This window comes from Cannabis sativa, chromosome 7 (genome assembly GCF_029168945.1).
Source record: "Cannabis sativa cultivar Pink pepper isolate KNU-18-1 chromosome 7, ASM2916894v1, whole genome shotgun sequence".
Taxonomy (NCBI): domain Eukaryota; kingdom Viridiplantae; phylum Streptophyta; class Magnoliopsida; order Rosales; family Cannabaceae; genus Cannabis; species Cannabis sativa.
In genome coordinates, this window is record NC_083607.1 from 31,896,127 (window position 1) to 31,911,836 (window position 15,710).

Sequence of the window (15,710 nt, forward strand, 5' to 3'; positions counted from 1 at the left end):
TACACATAGAATCTGTTAAGTCCGGATCATATGTTTATTCACAATTACAGTATCGTCAACACAGTGGAATGTGATTGTGATTATATGAATCAAAAGACTAAGTCCCCGTTTCATCAGTGTTTTAGATTTACACTAATGTGATAATCAACAATGATGTGTACTTACACTTGGAGTAAGTGTTATGTTCTTTCCAGGACATTGGTAAAGTATACTAGTTTCGAATGTATGGAGTATACATTGGACTGGACCGATATTGCCACTTAGTTAAGATATTATAAACTTACCGTCATATCTTTCCAAGTCAATATCAGTAGTTGATCTTAAGATTAAAAGAATCCAAATCCTGATATGCTTAGGCTCAACTCAGAGTACTATTCATGTTCTTTGATTTATTAGTTAAGCCTACTTTTAGGTCAGGCACTACAACAATTTATACTTTTAGCGGCGGGCTTATTAGCGGCGGACCACCTCCGCCGCTAATAACAGGGTATTAGCGGCGGGAAGTGGGGTCCGCCGCTATTGTTGGCCAGTTTCTTTTTTTTTTTAAACGTATTAGCGGCGGGTCGTCCGCCGCAATTGCTCCACCGCTAATACTAGTAGCAGCGAGCCCGCCGCAATTGCTCCGCCGCTATTAGTATTAGCGGCGGACCCCGCGGCTAATAGACCGCTGCTAATAAATGAACGGGATAATTCTCGCTTATACGATTCAAAATAGTAGCGGCGGACTATTAGCGGCGGGGGTCCGCCGCTAATAGTATTTTTTTTAATTATTTTATTACTATTAGCGGCGGATCTCCGCCGCTAATAGTCCGCTGCTACACCCTTTCTAAATACCCCATCAGACCCATTTCCCCCATTTTTCTTTTTTCTTTCCGAAATTCAAAAACCGTTTTTCCCCCCTTTCCCCCCTTCAGCTCGACCCCCCCTTTCCTCCCTTCACCCCGACCCCCCCCCCCCTTGGCTGCCCCGACGCACCACCACCCCGACGGTGTTGACGCACCACCACCACCGGCGATTTTTGGTAATTATTGTTTTTATTTTAGATTTATTATTATATAGTTTTAGGTTTTAGATTTGTATATATAATGTGTATTTAAATTTCGAATGTTATATATTTTAGGTTTTAAATAATTTTTGAGTTTATAATTGTGAGTATTTATATATAAAAGTCTGTGTATATATATATTTTTTTATATAAAAATAGGTATATTTATATATATAAATCTGTCTATATTTATGTATATACAATATTTGGTTATATGAGTTTTGATTTTTTTAATTTTTTTATCTGTGTATATATTTCCTAATCTGTGTATATATATATATATTTGTATATAAAAATAGAAATCTGTTTATATATACACAATATATATTTGTATATATATAATTTGGTATATCAGTTTTGATTTTTTTAATTTTGTTATCTGTATATATATATATATATCATAATTTGTGTATATAATTATTATATATATTGTATTGTATTATTTTATGAAATATAGATACTGTATATTATATATATAATGTATATAATATATTTTGTAGTATATATATTGTATATTTAATCTGTACATATATATATGTTTTATTTATATATATATGTCTATTATTAATGTGTAGAAATTGTAAATATACATATAAGATTGATATTTTTTTATTTATATATATGTGTATATAAAATATATGGTATATATTAATGTTTATATAATTTATATATATTGTAACAGTGATATATATATTGTATACTATTTGTTTTCAGATTAAAAAAATGTATATTTTTAATAATGTGCATTTTTTTATTTTATATTAGATTTTATTTAAAATAAAAAGTTTGTTGGTAAGTTAAATAAAAATTTGAAAACAAAGTTTAGTAAATTTAGAATTATGAAAAAATTTAAAAAATTAGAAAAAGACATATATTAGAATAATTGATTTATTTTTTTTAATTTAAATAAAAATTTAAATTATTTGAATAAAACTTTTATTTAAATTTTTAAAAAATAATTGTTATTGCATTTTTGAGGTAGTATAAAAAATTAAAAATTATGAATAAATAAGAAAATGGTAACTTTTAATGAATTTGTTTTATAAACAAACATTTATAAATTTAGGAATTAAGCATATAACTAGTATAAATTTGAATAACTAATATGAAGTTTTTAAATAATAATAATTAATTTGAAAAACTAATTATTTTATATTTATTTAAATTTAAAAACTTATTTGAGGATGTACAAGGAGAAAATGAACAACCAACCACAAACCCTCATTTTGATGACTTATTTGAGAAAATTGAAGCTGAATTGTATCCCGGTTGTGATTCGATTTCGTCTCTCAACTTTTTAGCAAAGCTATTGCATTTAAAAGTTAGAGGAAAAATTCCTAATAACATCTTTGAAGAATTGTTGAAGCTTTTAAAGTTTGCATTTCCGAAGGAAAATAATATTCCAGCAACTTACTACGAGGCAAAAAAGAGATTGAAGAAATTAGACTTGGGTTATGACTCTATCCATCTCTGTTTGTATAATTGTTTCCTATTTTATAAGGAGAATGCATCCAAGGAGGCTTGTCCAGTTTGCGGAACTAGTCGTTGGGTTACTTCCGAGAACGGCAAAGCAAAAAAAGTTCCTTGCAAAGTCATGTGATACTTTCCGTTGACAGCTCGACTTAAAAGATTATATAGTTCGAGGATTACAACGAAAAGCATGATATGGCATCATACTGGAAAATCAAAAGATGATGGGGTCTTGCGACACCCGGTCGATGGTTTAGCTTGGAAAGACTTTGATGCAAAACATCCCGAGTTTGCAAGGGACCCAAGAAATGTTCGACTTGGGTTAGCTGCTGATGGGTTTAATCCATTTGGCAACATGAGTCTTGTATACAGCATGTGGTCAGTGGTGTTGGCTAACTATAATCTACCACCTTGGTTATGTATGAAAAATAATTATTTTTTGCTATCTACCCTAATTCCTGGTGCAAAATCCCCTGGCAAAGACATGGATATATTTTTAAGACCTTTGGTGGATGAATTAAAGGAGTTGTGGAATAATGGGGTACCAACGAGAGATAGTTCGACCAACTCGATGTTCACCATGCGTGCTCCGCTTTTGTGGACAGTGAATGATTTTCCTGCTCGTAGTAGCTTGTATGGGTGGAGTGGTCAAGGTTATAAAGCTTGCCCTACTTGTAATGAAGACACGACGTCCATTCGAGTGATCGGGAAGACATCATATGTTGGTCATAGAAGGTTCTTGCCAAGTAACCATGCAATGAGAAGGGATACTCGATTTGATGGTAAAGTTGAAAGAAGACCTCCTCCAAGACGATTTACTTGTGAAGAGATATTATCACAAGTTAATAATCTCGAACCCCAAATTCCCGGACATCATGAAAATTTTGGGGGCGTGAAACGTAGAAGAGTTGCAGAAACTTGTAATTGGAGGAAAAAAAGTATTTTCTACGAGTTGTGGAGTATTGGAGCACGAATATTTTAAAACACAACATTGATGCCATGCATGTTTAGAAGAATGTGTGTGATAGTCTCCTAGGAACCATCTTGGATAATGATAAATCAAAGGACACAACCAATGCGCGACATGATTTAAAGAAGATGGGTATTAGGGGATCGTTGTGGATTTATGAAGATGGGAATGGCAGGCTAATGAAGCCGCATGCTCCTTATGTTTTGACTCGTGAGAAAAGACAACTTTTTTGTCAGTTTGTTAAAGGAATCAAGTTTCCCGATGGCTTCTGTTCAAATTTAAAGAGCAAAGTTTCTCTAGATGAGTCTAACATTATTGGGTTAAAATCCCACGATTGTCATGTCATTATGCAGCGAGTACTAGCGGTTGGTGTCCGTAAATTTCTACCTCGTGACACTGCAACAACTATTACTCAGCTGTGTAATTTTTTTTGACAGTTATGCTCTAGAACTCTAAATGTAAAAGATATGGAGGATGCTCAAAATAATTTAATTCTGTTATTGTGCAAGATGGAATTGATTTTTCCTCCAGCTTTTTTTGACATAATGATACATTTGGTATTGCATTTGCCTGAAGAAGCGATATTGGGTGGCCTGGTCTTTATGAGATGGATGTATCCTTTTGAAAGGTACATGAAAAAATTGAAGAATTATGTGGGAAACAAGGCACGTCCTGAAGGGTCAATTGCAGAAGGTTATGTTGTTGATGAGGCAGTAACCTTTTGTTCAATGTACTTTAAAGGGTGTGAAACAAGATTTAATCGGCTTGATCGAAATGAAGATGCGCCTTCTGTGTGTCGCTATCTCTCAGTTTTTAATTCTCAATCTCGTCCTTTAACTAGCGGAATTATCAAGCCTCTTGATCATATCGGTCGTGAAAAAGCTGAGTGGTACATTCTTCAAAATTCTCTTGAAATCCAAGCTTACATAGAGTAAGTTTGTTACATTTTTATAAATTATTTTATTAAATTTTTAGTTTTTATTCTCTATTTCCCTCTATCGTACCTTGACATTATCATACTTCACAGTGAACATTTCGACAAGATCAGGCATGAATATCCTAATGGTAATCACGATGTCTTGCATAGGCAAACTTTCCATCCGTGGTTTCATAAGAAGGTATAATGACAAAATTGTAAAGTTTTAATTCAACCATTTATATTCCTCTCATATTAATACATTTTATGTATTTAGATGTATGAGTTGCAGAAGCTTGGAACTTTACAAAATGGTGATGAGTTACTCGCTCTAGCTTCTGGGTCCGATTACTTAGCAACATTTTACGAAGGTTGTGTAGTGAATGGTGTTCGGTTTATTGCGTCGAAGCGAGACCAAAAGCGGAAGACACAAAAAAGTGGTTTTACTGTTGCTGGAACTGAAGGGTTTAATTACTACGGCACACTTGAAGATGTAATCACTATATCTTATACTGGTGCATATACAGTCACATTGTTTGAATGTAAATGGTATAACACTAATCCATTAAGAAAGAAAACAATCACTGAAAATAATATAACCAGTATAAATACTCGTGGATATTGGTATCAAGATGAACCGTACATCCTTGCTAACCAGGCGAAGCAAGTTTACTATCTTGAAGATCCACTCAGAGGTCGCGATTGGAAGGTTGTTGAAGATATTAGCCATCGACAAATTTGGAACATTAATGACAATGAAGATGAGACTGATGTTGATGTTGTTAGTGATTCTAACTCTTCCAATTTTGTGTTGACAGTTGATCTTGGAGAGTTGATTATGCAATCGAACGAACCTCCAGTAATTGTTGAATCGTCCGATCAGTTAGTGGATTCTGAGATAGAGAATGATGAACTTGATGAAAACTATGTTGCTGAAGAAGTAGATGATTTACTAGTTGAACATGTGGAGGATGAAAATGTAAACTTGGTGAATGATGGAAATGATAGTGATTCGTCGGTGTAACTTTTATTTTGTAAACATTTGTTACTAAAACTTTTTACAACTAAATGAATTTTTAATTTCTTTCGCATTACCATTTGTGTGAACTTTCAATTATGTGTTTCACATTTTGTGAATTCTTACATTTTTTTCCGTCTTCAAAGTAAAGTACAATGTCAGCTACGTTAGCGACATACCATGGTGGAGATGGTGATGGCAGGGATCCCCCTGATCCTTCTAGGGTACCGTCGTCCTACGAATCAGGTTTTCATATTTTTTCAGATCTAACATTGTTCTGAATATAAATAGTGAATGTATGATTTACTAATAATAATAATAATTTTCTCTCGAATAAATATAGTTCCACCTCCGGTCAGAAAGGGTCGTGGGGTTGCAGCAAAACGCTAACCTCGAAAAAAAAAGGAGAGAAGCTGGTAAGCCCTTACCAGTGGAGGTAGATCTTGAAACTGGCAAAGTTGTTGGCACTAAAGCAAGCAACTATGTTTGATTTCTTGGCCAACAAGTAAGCATGTTGTGCCCGGGTGGTCATCTAAATTTTTCTGATGTACCCCAACAATATAAGGATCAAGTGCTCAATCGAATAAGAGTGAGTGATTTTTAATTATTAATGGTTGTAATAATTTTATGTCCTCATTTGTAAATTAATATAATTTTAAATTATTTTATTACACAGTACTATTTTGATATCGATGGGAATCCCCACCGAGACCTACTTATGGGGACTTTATATTCGATGATGGCGGAGCGGTATAGTGAGCGAAAGACACTCAGACACAGGCATTTTAAACAACATTACAAAAAACCAGAAGATTAGGAGACAGTTCTCAAATTCCCCCCTGACTACTTGAATACCGATACTTGGAAACTGGTTTGCGAATTGTTCGTTAGCGAGCCATTTTTGAATCGTTCAACTAAAAATAAATCGAATCGGCAACTAATGAAATATCCAACAACGCAAGGCACAAAATCGTTGGCTTCCATACGCCACGGAATGGTATGTATTAATTCTTTAATTGTTAATAATGTTTTTCTCTTATAATAAACTAATTTAATTGTTTATGTTCGTATAGGGGGGTCCTCCTGGAGAGCATGTAGTTGAAGCATGGAAGGAGATCCATGTGAAAAAGCCGTCTGGCACTTTCATTTATGAATGAGCTGCAAAAGATTATGTAAGTGAACAAAATGATTTATTATTAAAATTTATATTTTATATTAATTATATATTCTAATAATTTTGATTTAAATAGGAGGAACTTGTAACACCCTAACTATCTTAGGCGTATTACGTGATTTTTAAACGTACTGTGCAGCTCGTTGCTAGTCAACGAGGTTTATGGAAAAACGTGATTAATTAAAATTTTGCTTTTTCATTAAACTTATAAACCATTTTGCAAAAAGTCTCGGGATCCCGATTTATAAAAATATTTACAAACGTTTTTACTGTTCAACTTTTACATCAAAATAAAGTCGTCTAACGACAGTTACAAAATCTCAGCCCTGCTGTCCTGAGGATCGTACGCTCCAGGCCTAACCGCCCCGACATGTACAATCTCATATGCTCGGTCACGGTCCATCAGCTACAGCCTTGCCTTTACCTACACATGAACATAAACTGTGAGTCGACAGACTCAGTAAGAAAAGCATAATAATAACATACATAAAACTGACTGCCGTGTCCAACACGATACTGAGTCCCGCTACTGCCATGTCCAACATGGTACTGAGCACTACTGCCATGTCCAACATGGTACTGAGTTTTGAATGTTCAGGGGACGGTACTATTGACAAGTATCCTCCTGATCGGTCGAACCGGTCATACTCCGGCTGCTGGTCATACTCCAGCCTGTACCGACGGGATAGGTCAATAGCCGAACCACCAACCGGTGTCGGCTGATCGGTCGAACCGGTCATACTCCGCCGTCGGTCATACTCCAGCCTGTACCGACGTGACAGGGTTGGATGGTTCGAAGCCTAAATACATATCTAATGTAATCTAGCAGGCTCCCTACATGCACGCTAAACATGTAATCTACATATGCATACTGTTATACTAATCTTACTTGGATTCCGATTTCAGGTGTGCCGGTCAACCTGACTGGAACTGAAGCTGAACGGCGGATTACTGGCTCCTAAACCATAGAAATCACAACGCTATAAGTGACACGCTAAATCACTTCCCGGGGACTAAAACGTGAAACTAAAAGTTTCCCTATCGATAAAAAGCATGGCAATACCCCTAAAAACCCAAAAACGAGGAAAACTAGGGTTCTGAAAAATCCCCAACCGAGACCAGGTTGCCCAACCGAATTCCGGTTCTGGGAAAATTCAGGACCCCATCCGGAATTCCGGATGCTCAACCGGAATTCCGGTTCCTCGCAGGCAGCCAACTAAAAATCTCCTAACTTGACCAAATCAAACCCAAATGGTCCCAAACTTTCCAGACCTGCTAAATAGACCCTAATAAACATTTCCAAGGCCTCAAACCTACCCAGAAACCACATACACAAATTTTGCCATTGGAGCTCAAGCTTTGAGTTCCAAACTCAAGCTTGAGCAAAACCACATAAACAAGCAATCCACAAGCTTAATTCTACTAAACCAAGCATAAAAATACCTCTGAAAACAAACAGAAACATCCAGCAATTCACAGAAACAAAACATGGCATTTTCTCTCAAAATCACATATTTTCACATATAAACCTCTAGCATGCTCAACCTAGTAATTAAGCATCAAAACAACCCTAAACTAACATGCTTAAACTCAAAATAATCATCAGATTACAGCAGCAACAACAACATAAAATCCAACATGCATTTCATCCAATTTCACAAAAAACTCAAGAAAACTAAATAGAAGAGCAAGACAAGAATTACCTTGATTGGAGACACACAACAAGCTAAAATCTACAAGAATTTGAAGAGGAAAAACACCCAAGGAGCTGCCTCTAATGGCCGAATAGAGAGAGAGAGAGTTGAGAGAGTTTCTTTGAATAAAAAGTGATTTATTTTCTAAGTTTGGAAAAATGAATAAAAGCTTTAACATTTCCTTATATTCAGCCCACAAAACACATAATTAAATAAACATTTAACATTTAATTTATCAAATAAAAAGCTCACATAAGACAAAACACTAATGGGGCAAAAAGACCATTTTGCCCCTCCACCATAAACCATGAAAATCATACTAAAGGGGGGTATTTTTGGGGCATTCTAAATTCCCGGCCATTCCCGACATTCCCAATGCCTAAAACCCGTCCCCAAAATACTAACATACTAAGCTATGATTTCTACTGAGCCAAACGCCGCGTTCCAAAATACCGGACACCGGAAATGCGAAATATAAAAACTGCTGATGACATAATTATGCATATCTGAATTTCATAATTAACAATGATAAATTATTTAAATAGCTATAAATAATTTCCTGATTAACATAAATAACTGCTAATTTCCAAATTAACTAAGCGGGCTTTACAACTATTCCCCCCTTAAAAGGATTTCGTCCCCGAAATCTAACCTGAATAACTCTGGATATTGAGCTCGCATATCCGACTCAAGCTCCCAGGTGGCTTCTTCCACCTTACTGTTTCTCCAGAGAACCTTGACCAACGCTATGGTCTTATTCCGAAGGACTTTATCCTTTCTATCCGGGATCCGCACCGTCGTTCCTCATAAGACATAACTGACTGAAGCTGAAGACTCTCATAACTGAGTATATGAGAGGGGTCTGAAACGTATTTTCTCAACATTGAGACATGAAATACGTTGTGCACTGCTGATAAAGCTGGAGGCAATCCTAACCGATATGCCACTTGACCTATCTTCTCGAGAATATCGAAAGGTCCTGTAAATCTAGGGCATAACTTGCCTCTTTTCCCGAAACGTTTAATCCCCTTCATCGGAGATACTCGCAAAAACACATGGTCCCCTACTCGGAACTCAACATCCCTGCGTTTCGGATCTGCATAACTCTTCTGTCTGCTCTGTGAGGCAAGCATTCTAGCTTTTATCTTTTCTATCGCCTCATTGGTCCGCTGAACTGACTCTGGACCTAGGTATTTCCTCTCCCCTGTCTCATCCCAGTGGATAGGGGATCTACATTTCCTGCCGTACAACAGTTCATAGGGTGCCATCCCTATCGTACTCTGATAACTGTTGTTGTACGAGAACTCTATTAACGGTAGGTATTTACTCCATGAACCCTCAAAGTCCATAACACAGGCTCTCAGCATATCCTCCAATATCTGAATTGTCCTTTCGGACTGACCATCTGTCTGAGGATGGAATGCTGTACTGAATTTTAGCTTCGTACCCATTGCCCGTTGCAAACTCTGCCAAAATTTGGAGGTGAATTTCGGATCCCTGTCCGAAACTATAGATTTCGGTACCCCGTGCAGTCTCACTATCTCCCTGACATATAACTCTGCCAACTGATCCACCGTAAACGTTGTTCTAACCGCGAAAATGAGCGATTTCGTAAATCGATCCACCACTACCCGGATGGAGTCATACATACCCGTGGTCCTAGGTAACCCGACCACAAAATCCATCGTAATATCCTCCCATTTCCATTCCGGTAGGGTTAGAGGCCGCAACAACCCCGCTGGTCTCGATGTTCACCTTGATCCGCCGACAAGTGAGGCATCTCGATACGAATTCTACCAAATTCTTCTTCATACCGCTCCACCAGAAGTACGGTTTCAAATCTTGGTACATCTTGGTGGTGCCGGGATGCAGAGAATACGGGGTAGAATGAGCCTCCTCAAAGATCTCGTTCCTCAAGTCCACGCTGTTCGGGACACAAACCCTGGCTTTATACAAAAGCATTCCACTGTCTGACACTGAAAAGTCTTTGGCCTGACCAGCCAATACCTCATCTCGGATCTTCACTAACTCCGGATCTGTCATCTGAGCAACCTTTATTCTTTCCAACAGATCAGATTGCAGCGTAAAGTTGTGAAGCTGACCTACCACAAACTCAATGCTGGATCTAACCATATCCTCTGCTAGCTGAGGTGAGATCTGAACCAAGCTAGCTACTTGCCCGGGACCCTTTCTGCTCAGGGCATCGGCCACTACATTAGCTTTCCCGGGATGGTAAAGGATCTCACAATCATAATCCTTCACTAGTTCCAACCAACGCCTCTGTCTCATGTTCAAATCTTTCTGAGTAAAGAAATACTTGAGACTTTTATGGTCGGTATAGATCTCGCACTTCTCACCATACAAGTAATGCCGCCAAATCTTCAGTGCAAAAACCACTGCGGCCAATTCTAAATCATGAGTCGGGTATCGCTGCTCATAATCTTTTAACTGACGGGAGGCATAAGCGATAACCCGATCGGCTTGCATCAATACGCATCCCAAACCCTGTTTGGATGCGTCACAATAGACCACGAACTTCTCCTTGTCCGAAGGCAAAGCTAGTACCGGAGCAGTAATCAACCTCTGTTTCAGCTCCTGAAAACTAGCTTCGCATTTATCTGACCAGATAAATCGCTGATTCTTCTTTGTAAGCTCGGTTAGGGGCATTGAAATTTTGGAGAACCCCTCCACGAACCTACGGTAGTACCCAGCTAACCCCAAGAAGCTTCTGATCTCTGTCACTGTCTTCGGTCTCGGCCAATCCCTGACGGATTCGATCTTTCCGGGATCCACCTTGATCCCATCCTTACCCACAATGTGTCCTAGGAAGGACACCTGAGACAACCAGAACTCACATTTCTTGAACTTGGCGTAGAGTCTATGTTCTCGAAGTCGTTGCAGTACCATCTGAAGATGTAACTCATGCTCCTCTTCTGACTGAGAGTACACGAGGATGTCGTCGATAAACACAATCACACAGATATCGAGGAAATCCTTGAATACCCTATTCATCAGGTCCATGAATGCTGCAGGAGCGTTGGTTAGTCCAAATGACATAACCAGGAACTCGTAGTGTCCATACCTAGTGCGGAAAGCCGTCTTTGGAATGTCCTCCTCTCGGATCCTCAACTGATGATAACCCGAACGGAGATCAATCTTAGAAAAGACCGTCTTCCCCTGAAGCTGATCGAACAAGTCATCGATCCTAGGTAATGGATATTTATTCTTCACCGTCAGCTTGTTCAACTCTCTGTAGTCGATGCACATCCTCATAGATCCATCCTTCTTCTTCACGAGCAAAACCGGGGCTCCCCAAGGTGACACACTGGGCCGAATGAACCCTATGTCAAGCAACCCTTGGAGCTGAATCTTCAATTCCTTAAGTTCAGCTGGAGCCATCCTATACGGGGCTTTGGAAACCGGATCCACCCCTGGTGCCAAGTCAATCACGAAGTCAATCTCCCGATGAGGTGGTAACCCTGGAAGTTCTTCGGGAAAAACGTCCAAAAATTCCCGAACCACTCTGATGTCCTCTGGCCGAATGGTGTCTGGCCGAGTGGTGTCCACCACCACGGCCAGAAACCCTAAGCACCCACCGTGCAATAAATCTCTCGCTGACATAGCCGAGATCACCGGGATCCGAGATCCCTGAACCGAACCCACAAACACGAACGGTTCTTCACTTTCCGGTTGGAAGACCACCATCTTCCTCTTACAGTCAATGCTCGCCGAATATTTAGATAGGAAATCCATTCCTAAAATAATATCAAATTCGACTAAGCTCATCTCTATCAGATCAGCGCTTAACTCTCTACCGTCTATCCTGATCGGCATAGATCTAATCCACCTATTGGAGATAACCAATTCTCCGCCAGGTAACAGGGTTCCAAACCCTGATTCATATCTATCAAAGGGTCTACCCAACTTACTAAAGACTCTGGCCGCCACATAAGAACGTGTAGCCCCAGAATCAAACGACCTTTGAATAAAGCGAGTCATTAATAAAAATCCGACTGTAACAACCGATGGGCCGGCATCCGCATCGGCTGCGTGATAGCGAACACCCTGGCTGGAGTGGGTATCGCTGGAGCTCTCGGTGCCTCTGGCCGGAGCTGGGGACATTCCCTCTTGAAGTGCCCGGGCATGCCACAATGAAAGCATCCCTGCCCCTTGCACTCTCCCCGATGATGCCTCTTGCAACTAGGGCATTCGGGGTAGGAGAATCGGGTCTCATTACCACCAGGACGACTCCCTCTGTTCTGGTTCCCCCGGAACCTCTTGTTCTGGCTCGAGCCGCCGAAGCGATGGGTGCCCTCTTCCTCTGATCAATGGCCGAACCACTACTCCCCCTGCTGAAGCCTGATGCAGGAGGGGTAGGAGCTCCGCCACTAACCGGAGTACTAGCTGATTCTGACATACACCCCACTGCGCCCTCAGCTCGCAGTGCCTTCTCCACCATCTGAGCATAGGTGGTGCTGTCGTCAGTGGTAATCATCAGGTCATGCCTGATCTTGGGATTCAACCCGTCCAGATACTTCTCCTTCCTGCTGAAGTCGGTCGGCACAATTCCCGAGGCTAACCTCGCCAACCGGTCAAACTGAGTAGTATACTCAGTGACACTCATGTTCTCCCGCTGGGTCAGGTGAACGAATTCTTTCCTCTTGGCGCTTCTGACCGCCTCATTATAGTACTTCGCGTTGAAGAGTTCCTGGAACCTTTCCCAGGTCATGGTGGTGACATCGTGAATCTGAGACACCATGTCCCACCATACCGGGGCATCCTCCCGGAACCGGAATGTGGCGCACACCACTGCTGTCGTTACCGGTGACACCCATAAAGTTCGACCCCGGTGATCACCGTAAGCCACCGCTCGGCTTTCGACACATCCGGACCTCCCGGGAATACCGGAGGTGCTTGCTTCCGAACCGCTCATACAACGGTTCCAATCTATGGGCCGCCACCACCATCTCGGCACAGGCGGCGGGGGTGTGCCACCGGAACTACCGGCACCGGAACCGCAGAGCACCCCGCCGTCTCAACCTCTCGAATCTCGAGGTCTTGTTCTTCGATCCGGCTTGCATCTCCGCAAACCGCAACTCCCGATTCGGGGCTCCCCGATCGGGCGGGGAGCTCGGGCAGCCTGTGGCGGGTTCTCATCACCCCGACCACGAGCCCTGCCTCGGGGACCTCTACCTCGGCCCCTAGCAGGTGGGGGAAACCGAGCTCTCTCTCCCTGATTCGACCCCACGGAGTTGCCCCGACTCCTGGTAGTCCGCCTGGCGTCCATCTAGTTAGAACCGCCTGCGAAACCAAGAGTTGGCATATCAGGTCGTATTCAAGGCGAGCTTACTAATGCCGCTTAATTTGGAAATTAGAAATGAAACATGCGCCTATTCTACTATCAGGCTACTAACATGCTTCCTAACAGCTTTTCTTTTTCATAACCGAATAAAATAAACTACTAAAGCAATAAAGGCTTACCGAACCGTGAACCGAGCTAACTGGCGATGATGATTGTACATGTCGTGACGATCTTCGGAAGACAACACAGCGGCTACGATACCAAATTGTAACACCCTAACTATCTTAGGCGTATTACGTGATTTTTAAACGTACTGTGCAGCTCGTTGCTAGTCAACGAGGTTTATGGAAAAACGTGATTAATTAAAATTTTGCTTTTTCATTAAACTTATAAACCATTTTGCAAAAAGTCTCGGGATCCCGATTTATAAAAATATTTACAAACGTTTTTACTGTTCAACTTTTACATCAAAATAAAGTCGTCTAACGACAGTTACAAAATCTCGCCCCGTCGTCCCGAGGATCGTACGCTCCAGCCTAACCGCCCCGACATGTACAATCTCATATGCTCGGTCACGGTCCATCGGCCCATGACCTTGCCTTTACCTACACATGAACATAAACTGTGAGTCGACAGACTCAGTAAGAAAAGCATAATAATAACATACATAAAACCGACCGCCGTGTCCAACACGATGCGAGTCCCGCCATCGCCATGTCCAACATGGTGCGAGCACTACCGCCATGTCCAACATGGTACCGAGTTTTGAACGTTCGGGGGACGGTACTATTGACAAGTATCCTCCCGATCGGTCGAACCGGTCATACTCCGCCGCCGGTCATACTCCACTGTACCGACGGGATAGGTCAATAAGACCGAACCACCAACCGGTGTCGGCTGATCGGTCGAACCGGTCATACTCCGCCGTCGGTCATACTCCAGCCTGTACCGACGTGACAGGGTTGGATGGTTCGAAGCCTAAATACATATCTAATGTAATCTAGCAGGCTCCCTACATGCACGCTAAACATGTAATCTACATATGCATACCTTATACTAATCTTACCTGGATTCCGATTTCAGGTGTGCCGGTCAACCTGACTGGAACTGAAGCTGAACGGCGGATTACTGGCTCCTAAACCATAGAAATCACAACGCTATAAGTGACACGCTAAATCACTTCCCGGGGACTAAAACGTGAAACTAAAAGTTTCCCTATCGATAAAAAGCATGGCAATACCCCTAAAAACCCAAAAACGAGGAAAACTAGGGTTCTGAAAAATCCCCAACCGGCAGACCGGTTGCCCAACCGAATTCGGTTCGGGAAAATTCGGGACCCCATCCGAATTCCGGATGCTCAACCGAATTCGGTTCCTCGCGAGCGACCAACTAAAAATCTCCTAACTTGACCAAATCAAACCCAAATGGTCCCAAACTTTCCAGACCTGCTAAATAGACCCTAATAAACATTTCCAATGCCTCAAACCTACCCAGAAACCACATACACAAATTTTGCCATTGGAGCTCAAGCTTTGAGTTCCAAACTCAAGCTTGAGCAAAACCACATAAACAAGCAATCCACAAGCTTAATTCTACTAAACTAAGCATAAAAATACCTCTGAAAACAAACAGAAACATCCAGCAATTCACAGAAACAAAACATGGCATTTTCTCTCAAAATCACATATTTTCACATATAAACCTCTAGCATGCTCAACCTAGTAATTAAGCATCAAAACAACCCTAAACTAACATGCTTAAACTCAAAATAATCATCAGATTACAGCAGCAACAACAACATAAAATCCAACATGCATTTCATCCAATTTCACAAAAAACTCAAGAAAACTAAATAGAAGAGCAAGACAAGAATTACCTTGATTGGAGACACACAACAAGCTAAAATCTACAAGAATTTGAAGAGGAAAAACACCCAAGGAGCTGCCTCTAATGGCCGAATAGAGAGAGAGAGAGTTGAGAGAGTTTCTTTGAATAAAAAGTGATTTATTTTCTAAGTTTGGAAAAATGAATAAAAGCTTTAACATTTCCTTATATTCAGCCCACAAAACACATAATTAAATAAACATTTAACATTTAATTTATCAAATAAAAAGCTCACAT